Below are 13,574 nucleotides of genomic sequence, written 5' to 3'. Positions count from 1 at the left end.
ACTCCACGTGAGCAGACGAGCTGTTGCTTGTAAGAAAAATCTCGTTATCATCGAGCGGAGAATCTCAGGTGTCAGGGCAGGGACAGGACGGTCCTTCCACCGCATTCATCCAATTTACTTTTCTATGCTCTTGTACATGTAATACACGCATACATACGTATACTTATATAAATATAATACATTAAATAAGCGTACGTAACACTAAAACGAGAAGAAAATTCTATTATATCGCCCCTATTTCTAGTCGTGACGGGATATTAAGGATCGAAGCGAACCTTGTGAACCTCGAATAGATGTAACGCGTATCTAATAGGAAATTACGTACCTCGGAGAGAATTACACACCGTCCAACACCTTCCGAGTCGTACAGAATGAATTAACGAATTAATACGATGGATTAAGACAGGAGAGAAAAGAAATTACGACGACGGTATACCGAGCGGCTGAGAAACGATAGTTTTTCGCGTTACGGTTCTTACCGCGTAACCGAACAACCCGAATAAGCTTTTCTTTCATCAGCGGCGACTTATCGATTCAATTTACCAATTTACCAATGTTCGTTTTGCGAATTAAAGTTACTTAAAAAATTTACTAGAATCTCAAAGGCAACAGCGTCGGTTCGTCCTTTTACGTTGCTCGATAACGGGCAACGGATATTATTTATTCTACGGCAATTTCATTACGTACCAATTTATGTCTCTTCGAGGTATTTACCCGCGATAACGAGACAGATACTTTTGTCGTGCGTCGTTGGCAATCGAATTTCGAAGATGGACGCGAACGACGATAATTGGCGTTGTGCGTGTTTTCTTGGTAAAAGTAAACGAGTGTTCACGGTCGTGTAAATAATTCGAACGACCGTCCGAAATATCTATGTCTGTGTAAAAATGGAATACGCGTGTACAAAGTGGAAGATACTTTTACCTACGAACAGCAGCTTCTCTTATCGTTCGATCGCAGTTATTGGTCGTTGCAGACTTTTTTCTCTTCGTCGATAACGTGCACCGAATACGCGACTCGGTCGTTAATAGGTACGATGACGTAACCAGAAGATCAAATTTCTTCGATAATTTTTGCGTTATCCAACGACGTAGTCTCGTAAAGCGGCTACCGTCACACGCCGTTGAAAATATATCTCGAGAAGTCAGTCGTTCGATTAATCCTCGTCCGTTCGCCCGCTCGTTTCCTCCGCTTAATGTTCGTACTTTGGCGTTAAGTCGGAGCAGACAATGACAAAACATCGATAGAACGAAAATCAATGTAACGACCGGCCGGCCGAGTTTGCAAATTCTCTTACCGAAGACGTCAGGGGGGATGTACGAGGATTAACGATCGACGATATTTCTGCGAAAGAGTATCTCTTAACGACGTTCGAAGAAACAAGGTTGTTCCAACGGTTGCCGAGACGTAACATCGGAGAGATGATGGTCGTTTGAGAATCGCAGCGTCGTATTTTCGAACGGACCGAGCGTCGTTCGATCGCGCAGCTCGCGTTAATTAAGTGTTTCGCCGAAAATTAATTGGCAACGTTCGACGAAAATTAATTAACTCGTATCTGCAATATCATCTGGTTGTGTCGTTGCACGCATATCGAACGTCTACTCGCTCGCACGCGTCCAATTTCTCCTTTCTAGCTTCCTACGTATGTTGCCTCGTACATGAGATATACGTATGCAGTTGGAAAGAATATATCCAGAGGCTGGACGAGTTTCGACTTGTCCGGAGCGTTCGACAGGGAGAGAGCTATACGAACACGAGTCGTGGCTCGTGACGCGTCAAGGCTGAGTCGCATGATTTTTTTCCCTCTTACGGCATTTCTCTGTTAAACGTGCAATTTGTCTACTCGTCGTAAATGAAAACCGATCCTCTCCGTGATTCGACCATTCTTTTCCATAGTCCGTCTCTGTCGACGCGCGTTAAAAACTAATCGCGACGAAAGCGAATATTTAGAAGAAAACGGTGAGTGAGGGTTGTGCGGGGGGGGGGGGGAGAATAAGTAAAAACTGGGAGACGAAGAAAAGAGGAGGAAAATCGGACCGTTCAGCCTTAGCCCGAAAATAGATGCAACGTACAGCGATAGCGAAATCTGGTAAAACGTGGCAGCAGATAGCCGCGCTTGTATTGATTTTCCGCAGTCACGAGCAAAGTACACACACGTACGAAAGAGTGTCGTTCGCCCGCTTCGCCGGGAAATTCGCAGACCGATGATACGTTATCGATAATTTGGAAATTTGTACCGGCGAATCTAGACGCGGCTCGTCCGCGATAATTTCGCAGATTCCGCGTACGCCGCCGGCCCGTTTCCGGTTACGGCGATTTTCCGAGATCCGGGCGCGTGGCGACCGGTAAATTCAGGAAATCATGCTGCATCGATTGTCGACGACGACGGCAACGACAACGGCAACGGCAACGGCGCAACGTCGAACGGGAGCTTGTCGCGTGTTTCCGATCGATCGACGATTTCACGAGAGTCGTTGCCGGAAGTTGGACGTGGCGATCTCGACGCTGTCGCGTGTGGCGAAAGAGCGGAGCCCGTGAATTCTCCGGGTACTTTTGTCGTCGGTAACCTCGAAACGTTGGCCAGATTAAACACGACAGTTTCGAGATTCGCCCGGTTGGCCCGTGCAATTAGGGCTATTATTAGGGTATTTAGGAGTAGGATTAGCCAGTGACGTTCGAATTGCTGTCGATGGTTGACCAGTGGAAATTCGGTTCGATAATCCCCTTGTAATATCGATGGCGAATTTCGAGGCGAAATCGGAATTCGAAAACGTTGTGAGGCACGCGAGCGTCGTTGTCGATCTTTGCCGCGACAGCTTTGACGCCGCGTGCTCCACGCGTTTCCGGTTCGTGTAGATATCGAGAAAACGCTTTACGCTGAGAAAACGTTATTTTCGCCGCGTTTACCACAGGCGCACCAATCAAATCTCCACGTACCTTTTTCTTATAATAAGTAGGCTCAAAATGATTTCGCGTAGCGATAGCGACGCGAGTCTCTCCTTCTTACGCATCGATGGCCGTGCAGAGATTTTATCCGTGCATGGAACGGAACGTAAGCACCATGATCGTCATATATACGTAGGTATACTGCGTCGGAAACAAAACCACGATTGCTAAAGATAAAAAAAGAAAAAAAAAAAAATAAGAACAATGGAAGTACTAGCTTGTTCGTTGATATATTGTTGCGTCAAAAAGTACGTACTTGTGAAGTAAATTATGTGTACCGCGATAATGGGCGACGCGATAAAAATTCTTGCGAGTAGAGAAAATTCGAATGAAAAAGGAGGAACGAAATTTAAGGGCGGGAGGGACAGGAGGGAGGGGAAGAGATCGATATGATGGCTATTTTGCATCAGGAGTATTGTAAAACGGGGAATTTTCCTCGCCTTGTGATCATTTATGTTTGTAAATTGTAGCCGACTTACGATTCCTATAATACGATGTATATGTACTCTAGACACTTCGAGAAACGGACTTGTATTATTTTATTCTTAGCACTCGATGATGAGTTACGAGGTTTCGTTGATGAATATACTAATCTCATTTTTGTAAATATTAATTTAAAGAGAAATAAATCTTATTGTAAAGATTGTATAATTTAAACCATCGTTACGTTTTTACCGATTTCTCTCAGTCAATCGTTGCTGCACGTATTCCTTCGATCCTCCCTCTCTCTCTCTCCGTTGCGCTTTTCATTTTCTTTTCCTTTTCTTTTCTTTTCTTTTCTTTTCTTTTCTATTCTATTCTATTCTACTACCCTTCGTTCGTCGATGCTGCGTGAAATGTCTTTCCTCCCTCGTTTCATGGAAGCACGTACAAAATTTGGCAATTCGTATTGGCAATGGCGCGTACGCTTTACGCGTACGCTGTTAGCGCGCTTTTCATTTTGCAAGCAACGGCGGAACTTTCACGGTATCGTATTATCTCGATCAATACGCAACGGAACGTCTCTCTTCATCTTTTTAGTTTAAGCGCTTTTTATCTGCGGGGAAGAAAAAAGTGAAAAATTTGTGCGTGCAGTGTTTAGAATTTATTTGTGCGATTACGTTCCATCGTGCGACGACGTTTCCGATTCTGTAATCGACGAACTCATTCTAACGAAACATCGTTAGGCGTTGCTTCGGCAACGATAATAGGCGTTACGCGTCTTAAAATCTCGTAATCGAAGAAGTTATTGTCGAGGACGCTTCTTTCGACGAATACAAAGCAAGCGCATACGTTGAAACGTTTGTCAGTTTAAAGATAAAATAATTTTTATCCGACACAAGTGACTTGTGTGGTTACATTAGTGTCTTATAAATGTGATACTTGACGACTAAAGAAAAATATTTGCGGCAAGAATGTATTATATTCAAGAGTATTAACTATAGTATTCCTTTTGTTAATAGTTTACAAGTCTCCTGTATTCCGATTAAAATTAGTCCAATAGAATTGGTCTTTTCTTTCTTTCTTTTTATCAAACGATATCTCTACGTTGTACTGTGCGAATAAAATGTGACATATTTATTAAAAGGAATGAAAAGTTTCGAAGCACAAATCGAGTCGTAAGAAACGTACTTTTTCCGCCATTTAAAAGCGATAATATTTCCTTGCCAATCGTGGAAGTCGTTTTGGTAGAACTTTGCTACGATGTTTCAAATAATTTCTATTTCTATCATTTTCTTTCGTTTATATACGTCTAACGCGTTTATTACGCATTGATGAATTTAATCATTGTGAGATTCGAATAATAACACGGACAAAGAAATTACGAAACAACGGTATTATCGAATTAAACAGAATTCGTACATCTATCAAGGTTCGTAAGTGTTTTAAATTATTATATTCCATCGCGTGTTTCCTTCAGCTCAATGCTGCGAGTTACATGTGCGCTCGTAAAATAGGAACAAATGTATCGTCTTATATAATACACGTAACACCGTTATTTTCAGTAACTGCAGATACCAAGCCATCGTTAACTCTCAATAACCGTGCACGGTTCTAGGTTTCTTCCCTTTTACACGGTTTATATGCATCTTCTCCCCTAACCGTTAAGGCCGAACACTTTTATTACGAGCGAAGGATTCATCGCAGCGCGTCCTTTTTAATTTCAAAGGAAATGGGATTAAACGTTCTATCGTTAGCCGATACTACACGACGATAACGTTGGAATAAAAATCGCGCGGCGTGAAATTTCGCTCGTGATAGCCTTTAGGCGCTAGATTTCTCTGAAAGATACTCCGAGGACGTTCGTTTACGGATATATTCGCTCGTGCGATCAACCAATGATCGACAACGATCATCGTATTCGCGCTAACATCGGTAGATTGCGGTCGTGCGGTTACGCTATCGATATCGGATGTGCTCAGTCTTGGCTTTCCGTCGTCTGTATCGGTATCGAGATTGAACAGGATACGTGGAACGAAACAGTGGTTTCCACAAAGTGTTAATCGGATCCTTCGGGAACGGTCCAATTCCTTGGACACGAATTCGGATCGACCGCCGTATTTAGTCGTAAAGTAGGAACTTGCGGCCGTAGGTGATGTAGTTTTGAAATCTTTTAACGTTTCGCCAGCATTGCGGTTGTTCTCAATTGATCGGAGAACTTTGGCATTGGTCCTGGCGTTGTACGATAAAACTGTCCCGCGATGCTGGCGAAACATCGAAACGTTCTTTGGAAAAGAACATGGATTACGGGAAAGATATAAATTATGAAACTGCGGAAGCTTGAAAGTTACGTAAAAGTCACGTCAAATTTTCGTTACTTCGTTTATATACGTACAAATGGAATAATAAAGCTATATGTATCGATTATGCAAAAGCTACGTTACATAAGCCGATAGAGTTTTGTACAAAAGTTTTGCACAGATCTCTTCGGTTTATTACGTCGTACCAGATCACTGGTTTGCGATTTCTTTGCTGCTTTCGTTGACTAAAATTACCTCGGTCGAACGTACGTTGCGACAGAGGATATTAAAAATACGGAATCTGTCGGGAAATTTCGAAGCGAAATAACGTTGCGTGGTTAAATTCGGTCGATTATTAACAGCGAATAATGCGAATAAAACACGTTTCCTTCGACATAGACGAATCTCCTCGATTACGGTATCCTCCGATCAATTTTTTCATCCGAGTCGTAGGACGGAATTCCTTTTCTCATTGATGCACGAAAGTTGCTAGGATAAAGTACCATGTACGTTCATCGCAGCTGTATTATTGGCACGAGCTCGAACGATTACAAATTGCCCGCTACATTCTTATCGTGGACAAATTTACGAGCTGTAATGTTGCAACCGTAGTCGACTCGAAACTGTACATTACCATGCATCGGTACTTGGGTAACTGATGCAATTTGATCAAGTGTTTGATATTTTCGTTAGCAGTTTCGAAGAACGATCGCAGAACATTTTCCTATTATTCGTTCTCTACCTGCTCCTGTTCTAATTGCGATCGCATTCCCTGCTAAATTTTAACCAAAGTACGGAATATATCCGCATTATCGAATTTACGATCTAACTATAAAACACACAGGTACTTCGATCGCTCTAGGGTCCTAACATTAAACAGACGCGTTTAAAGTTACCTAACTGACGCAGCATCAGTTTCCATTCATCTTGAACCGTTTCTCTGTTATTACGAACGATCGACATTACTCCCATACTAATTACACGCACATTGCTGCCTGACGTACGATCGGAGACTACAGAATCAGACGAAAAAGTTCCGTTCGAAATACATTTTCCACGTTTGCGGTAATTTATCAGTGTCTAAATGTTTATGGATGGTAGTGTACATGGAGCAACACGATATGAACATTGTGCTTTACCGTGTCGTAGCTTCGAATTGACGGCGTCGGTGTATTAGAGCGGTATAACGATGACTGCCGGTGCCGGACGATAAATTTTAGAAAATCCTCGAAATAGAATGGCGGACGAGAGGAGTGGCTCCCTGTGAAAAAGCCAGCGGCACGACCTTGGCTCATCTATAGATCGTTGCTGCGTCTAAATTCGTACCACTCCCGTGTGCACGAACAATCGTAATGTTTCCGCAACGACACATCGTCCACCGATGCTTCGAAAGCATAAAGAACGTCGGACAAGTGACTTTCCTCGTGTCGCGAAATCCAATCGTTCTTGCGTCGTACTCGCGTTAATTCGTTCTCTGCACGTAACAACGAACATCCGATCTTCGATGTTTCGCCATACCGGAACCCAAAACTTCATAGTTACTTACGTTCGCCTCGTTTTCGTCCAATTATTTTTATCCTTCCCATCTACGATAATAATTCCTTGGCAAGCGAACCGATCTTCGCTTGGAAATTTCTCTGTGCGACCGTGTAACTCGTTGGCAAAATACCGTTGATTCGCGTTATTCGCTTGGCCACGGAGCAACAGCGAGATGATTTCCTCCCGACGAACAACCATACTTTGCTTCTCATCGATTTTCGCTTTTATTTGATCGATATTTTTTTCATGTACAACTGTCTAATTAGGCGACACGACACGACAATCCTGCCGAACGTCAACCGACGTTATAGACGGCCAGATATCTTTGCCGGAAGAGAACCATCCGATTTTCCTCTGTCCAAGTCCGATAAAATCGCAGAGTAATATAAAGGAAATCTCAAAGCTATAAATCTTGCTGGCCGTTAGCGCGTGGCTAAAACGTTGGCGAATTGCACAGAGTGTGTTATCGCTTAGAAAGCGACGGTATCGAGTTTCTTCGGCGAGAAGCGCGATGTTGCAGAACGCCGTGAGTCAGCTGGGTGATTAACAACGATCGATCGCGATACTTATTTCGTATATTTGCGTCCGTTCACTCGGCTAATAAAGAGCAGGCCGATCCGAAAAAACGCGGCGTTCGTAAGACGGACGGGAATCGGTTCACGCGCATCGTGCTTGGGAAGGTTAAAAGGCCGCGTTTTCCGTGGCTGTTATCTCGCTGACGGGCGTCAGATGGTGGATCCGTCTAGTTCACAGATGTCACGGTGACTCGTGCTATCGCGTGAATTATCTCCGAATTTTTGCATAATATTAACGCGATGATTCATGCGTGTCGAAGGAAGAATAAAGAATCGAATAAAACCGTTTCCTCCTCGAAGAAGACGAAGAGGAAGTAGCAGACGAGGAAACGCCCCACGGAAATTATTTATCGACAGTTGTCAAATTGTTTCTTTTTTTTTTTTATCGAACCATCTTGCCGCTATACTTTCATCGACGTTCTTTACGATGGCAACGTTTCGTCAGAGGATGCTTCGAAGGAAGCTGTTTATTAGGCGTCCAATATACCTAATCGTTGTTGGATTGGAAAGTAAAAAGACGATGAGAATGCCGAGGCGACGGTCCGTTCGGTATCTGGTCCGGAAAGTTTCGCTCGGAAATATCACGAATTTTCTCACAGGTGGATCGATCGCAGGCGGGATAAACGCGATCAAACTTCAACGCGGTTTATATCTGTACGCTGTTCGTAAGAAAGAAAAAGTTGCGCCAATTAACGACAAGTTGAAATCTGAAAATACGCTCTGCTGGGGAACACGGCACGTAATTTCGTATCGGCTTGGATACAAAGGAAATTAATTTCGCCGCGTGTATAATCGACGCGAAGGAAACAACTATGGTTCTACTGGTTCGTGTAATTTGTTAGCATCGCGACCATTCACGGTTCGCGTATATAGTTTCTAACGTTACGGCGAGGCACACAGTCTGTGGAAGACAAGTTTACTGATTGAAACGGAAGAAGATTTACGCCATTCCATCAACGGTTAATCGAACGATATTAATTCGCAGTCTACTTGTTACGCTGTTAGGTCGTAGGAGATGGAGATTAGAGCTGCGTGGGTCCAAAGTACGTTAATAGGTAACAGCGATCGGTTGGAGATCTTTATTAATAGCCGTGTCTCGCTAACGAACCTATCGTGGCGCTCCTTCGCGTACGATCGACGTGAAAATTTTCGTACTTGCCGAGATAGCTCGTTTCGGACACGAGGCGCGCAGCGTTTCTACTGTCGCGTGTGAAGTCGGTACTTCTCGTTATTTTTAGCGTGTCTCCATCGTGCAAGTTTCTATTTCCAACACAAAAGTGGTTCCTTACCGTCGTTTATCTCTACATATGCGTTAAGTTAGAATAATAAGCCACGCATATACTTTACGATTACCACGAGAACAAGCGGATGTGCTCGACGAGGGTACGGTATATCGCGTGCTGTGCCAACTCGTCGATCGAACGCGTCGACCAACGAGTTAAATTCGACGAGTAAGTTAAACCATATCTGCCCGCCTCCCATCCCTCGGGGATAAGTTTGTCTTCTTCGACGATGCGTAAAAATGCGAATGCTTGATCAAGTATTTCGTTGGGTATCGTTGGTGACGGGTTGTAAATTCGTCCGACGCTTATACGGCCACGATCATCGATACACCGTCTTTCTTTATCTTTGTTGAATCTTGTACAGACGTCGGTGAATCGTAGCAACGATTTATACGCGACTTTGATCTTTCGTTCGGTTGTTTGAAAAGTTCATAGCGTTTTTCCGCCATCAGCGTTAATCTTCTCGACGTCTTAAATTCGTTGAAACTAATTTTTTCGTAGCACGAGGGAAACATATGCACGAATATTTGCATAATTTCTACGTGTGACGCGTGTAAGTAAAAATAGAGATAGAGATAACTCGATGTTCTATAGAACGCGTACATAGCTTTTTTTTTTGGCAAACGTAATGCCTTCTGTGCGAAGAAAGGATTAAGTTCTGATACGTATCCGACGTTTCGGTGAAATATAGCGAGATGTTGAATTCATGCTCGTGCTCGAACATTTTTCCGAAACTTCGCTACGAACTGTTCGAACAATCCCCATATCCGTTCGCTTGTCGTAACGCAAAAGCGTTGTATATTTTCCTCGCGCAGCAACACGTTTCAAATTCAAAGGATAGCCAAAGCTGAGGGATAACATCGACGAACGCTTGCATTCTCTTTGGAACGAAAAATTGCACATCTGTAAGCACGAGTCGTCGGAAATCCTATTACTTTTATGGACACGGATCGTCGCGTATCTGCTCTGCATCGAATTGATTCCGTTTTGAGCGAAAACCACGCGCAACGTTATCACGCTCTTTAACGAACTTTATATTCGCAACATTTTTGCACCAAATCTTGAAACACGTCGATTCTCGCACTGCTTAGAAAATGTTCATGGGGTCGATGATATATTTAGGAAAAAATTTACCAAACTTTACGTACGCATTCGGGTTACTGCGAATTGTTTAACAAGGTTCGGCTGTAACGTAGATGTACAGTCGGTTTATTTCGTTAATGCGTTTCTCAACAGCGGGCGGATTTGTAGCGATAGAATATGGAAAGAAGGGATCAGAAATGTATTTAAAACGTAATTGTCGTTACGTTTTACGGATAAAATGGTTCCGAGAAGCGGAGACAATGTTTGCCGAGTTTACAGCGATTGTGGCGGAAATGTAATAATAAATGTTATGCGTGAATATTTGATACGTAAATTCATAGTTTAATTAGGAAACTTTAATCAAAAAATGGAAAAATATTGTACGGATTTCGAGATACACTGTATACGTGGTTCAGAATTGAACGTTGCCGAATAGCATCGAGCATAATTCCACAAAGATACATTTTTCTCAATCTGTAGGAAAATACGTAATAACAGTAACATTGGTCGATGGATCGGGAAATTTGTAACATTTGCAGGAAACTTGAAGGCGTGAAAATGCACGGAACACATATGCAGATTCGATTGTTACGTTTCTCTACGACGCGATTTTAATTGGCTTTTCTCGCTTCAGTTTTGAACCACTCGGTCAATTTCATGTCATTTTAACGTACGTAAAACGGATAAAGGGAAAGAACGAGGAACGTTAGGAAATAATTTTATCCAGGAACATGAACTTCGACGTTCGTCGATCTGCCAATAAAAAACAAGGTTCGGCGAGTTTAACTATATCGTTCGTGACGTGATGTTTCTTTTTACCAGGAATCGGTGAAAATACGAATAAAAGGACAATCGTTCCGCGCTATGTCGATGTTCCTCCAGTTGTAAACTGCGCTACGGTGCAACGAAATGAGAAATGTCTGCTTCCATTATTGTCAGAACGAGAAATATCCAATCGTTTTATTAACACGTACTTGGATGCATCGTTGCGCGCTCGCCTGTTACGTACGCCGATCGCGTAATTCGATCTTAGACAAACGAAAAATAATGGAAGTGGGAGGAAATTGGCAACATTCTCTGTGTCTCGTTTCACCGGAACGGCGGATCTTGTTTTTAACGGGTGCGCCAAACGACCATTTTTAAGCGATGTCGTTTTAAATTCGTTTTATATTTCTGGATTTCGTAATCCGGCGAGCCAAGATACCGTATACATGGCAGAATCAGCGAAAAAATAGAAATTCCATGTTTTTTCCCTTCGTATCTAAGTCCGCGATCCATAAGCGTGTACGAACCGATATGGTTGTTAATTCGTCGCTGCCAGAATTTGAAAAACCGTCTCTTAACAACGTTGTCTCGTGCGTAGCCGATAGCGTTTTTCGTGTACGTTTAGCGGAACCGGCAAATTGTTTTTCCATTCGCGTCACCGTGCAGAGAGGCACGCGTGTAGGCAGAGCACGTAACGACCAAAGGAAGGCGATTCGAATGCTTCAGGCATTCGTCCGAACGGAACGAGTATGCGTGATGACCTGCCAATTGTCGGCTCCAATCGTTTGCAGGCTCTTGAAGCGTGCTTTTTGTTAATAGCGCTCGTCGAAGCTCGTTAAACTAGCAGCAGGCCCAGCTGTCATTAAATGTGTCGTATACGTGCTGTGTTATCTTTCCGATGTCGATACCAGTTGGAAATAATTAATCCCGGTCGTTCGTACGTCCCGTGAATCGTTTCGAGTCGTCATCGAGCTTAACTCGCGATTAGAGGGATCGATCCTTTCGCTCTGAGTTTCTGCTTGACTCGGTTTGACCGTTTCTTGTTCGGTGAACGACGAACGATCGTAGTCGTCGGTCGTTCGAAAATTTCACGTCCATTCGCGAACGAAATCGAACTCGCCACTGGCAAGCAGGCACGAGGTGTTTGGAGGACGTACGTTTGGATGACGCGCTATCGGGATCCGCGCGCCGTTTCAGGGTTAAATCGACTCGAGCCGCAACTCCTACGAAACGATCTCTCGAAGGCAACCGACCGAAGCCACCGCTTTTGCAAGTAGATCGCTGTTAAGATGGGCGATCGTGGGTTCAAAGAACGGACAGCTAATTGTACGATTCGTCGCACGCCACAGGGTCCTTCCTTAGTGGATACGCAGACAGAGTTTGATCCTCGGCAGACCGAATACTTTGGTTTTCGCGGCCAGCTGCGAATCCAGAGACGTAAAACACGGCGGAGGAAGTTGAAGTTGCAGAACCTCGACGATGGAACCAAAGTCGCTTAATACGTATATATTTTTCTGGAGTGTTTGGGGCGAGAGGAAAACGTATCGTCGTTGTGTAACTTAAACTTAAACGAAGGGAGATCTGTACGTAACCGTTGGTTAGATAGTCACTCGTCGTTAAAGTAGATCGTCCACCGAGCCCAGTAGGCAAATGTCTCGCACGAAACGACATCTCACGCGATCTTTCAAGATTATTTAAACAAAAGAAAGAATGCTGTACCCGTTTTAGTGTACTCCTGAATCGTTCGACCGTTATCGTGAAGCTATCGTTTAAGTGTCAACCTGTCTCAAGGTACCTTTTTGTGGGCCGCATACTTACTGCTGCTGCTGCTGCTGTTGCTGTTGCTGGAACAGACGCAAGAGGAAACGAAAAGAAACCACGAAACGATGCTTGCGATCGTCCGATGACCGACCATTTGCTCGCCCAGGCATCCAGCTAGAAACTACGAACAAAGAGGCAACCGATATCGCACGTTGTTGATCGAGTATCTCAGCTTCAGATCGCCAGTTTAGCGACGCGCAAACAAATGCAACCTAGAAGAATCAAAATACGCGAATACCCGTTGCCATGATCTACCGTTGAAAGGATCGTTGAACCAGCCTTTAGCGAATACAATAAACGTTAAACTAGTTTTCAAAGCAATAATTACGTGGCAAGGGACGAACGTTGAATCGTATCGTATCGTATCGTATCGTATCGTATCGTATCGTCGCTTCGATGTACGTTTCGCTGTTTCTTTTCGATTCGCAGCTATGAACGCCCGTAAGGATGTACCTATAAATTAAATGAATATAAATATAAATAAATATATAAATAAGTAAATATATATATATATATATATATAAATATAACGAGAAAGAAATAACAAAGAATCTAAGTGCGGATCGAAGTCGCCGAATTACCTGAGGTTCGCTGCAATTCGGCCTCTTTGACGTCTATGATCCGTGACAATACGGGTCAATTGTATATGTATAAATATAGATAATACTATCGAATCATGAACCGAAACGTGGCTAAGTCTGTCTGTGAATATAATATCAAGTATGTAAACAAAGATGTGTTTTAGGCTATTTGTATTTAAACTAATTTGAGCTGATTGTTTACGTATCCCTGGTACTTACGAGTGATTATACGATAAATACAAATAAATTAATTAAATAGTT

The 13,574-nt window shown here is 43.2% G+C and overlaps 1 protein-coding gene across 1 annotated transcript in view; it reads left to right on the top strand.

Annotated features, from left to right (window-relative positions):
* The window catches only part of LOC122577014 (cAMP-dependent protein kinase catalytic subunit 1), a 31,497-nt gene extending 17,923 nt beyond the window's left edge, over nt 1-13,574 (top strand). Inside the window, exon 1 of the mRNA XM_043748036.1 lies at nt 1-13,574. This exon is cut by the window's left edge and continues 17,923 nt beyond it. The gene's annotated coding sequence lies outside the window, so the exon portion shown is untranslated.

The sequence above is a fragment of the Bombus pyrosoma genome, linkage group LG2 (assembly GCF_014825855.1).
Source record: "Bombus pyrosoma isolate SC7728 linkage group LG2, ASM1482585v1, whole genome shotgun sequence".
Classification (NCBI taxonomy): Eukaryota; Metazoa; Arthropoda; class Insecta; order Hymenoptera; family Apidae; genus Bombus; species Bombus pyrosoma.
The sequence above is the reverse complement of the archived record's forward strand: the minus strand, read 5'-3'. Positions and strand labels throughout refer to the sequence as shown.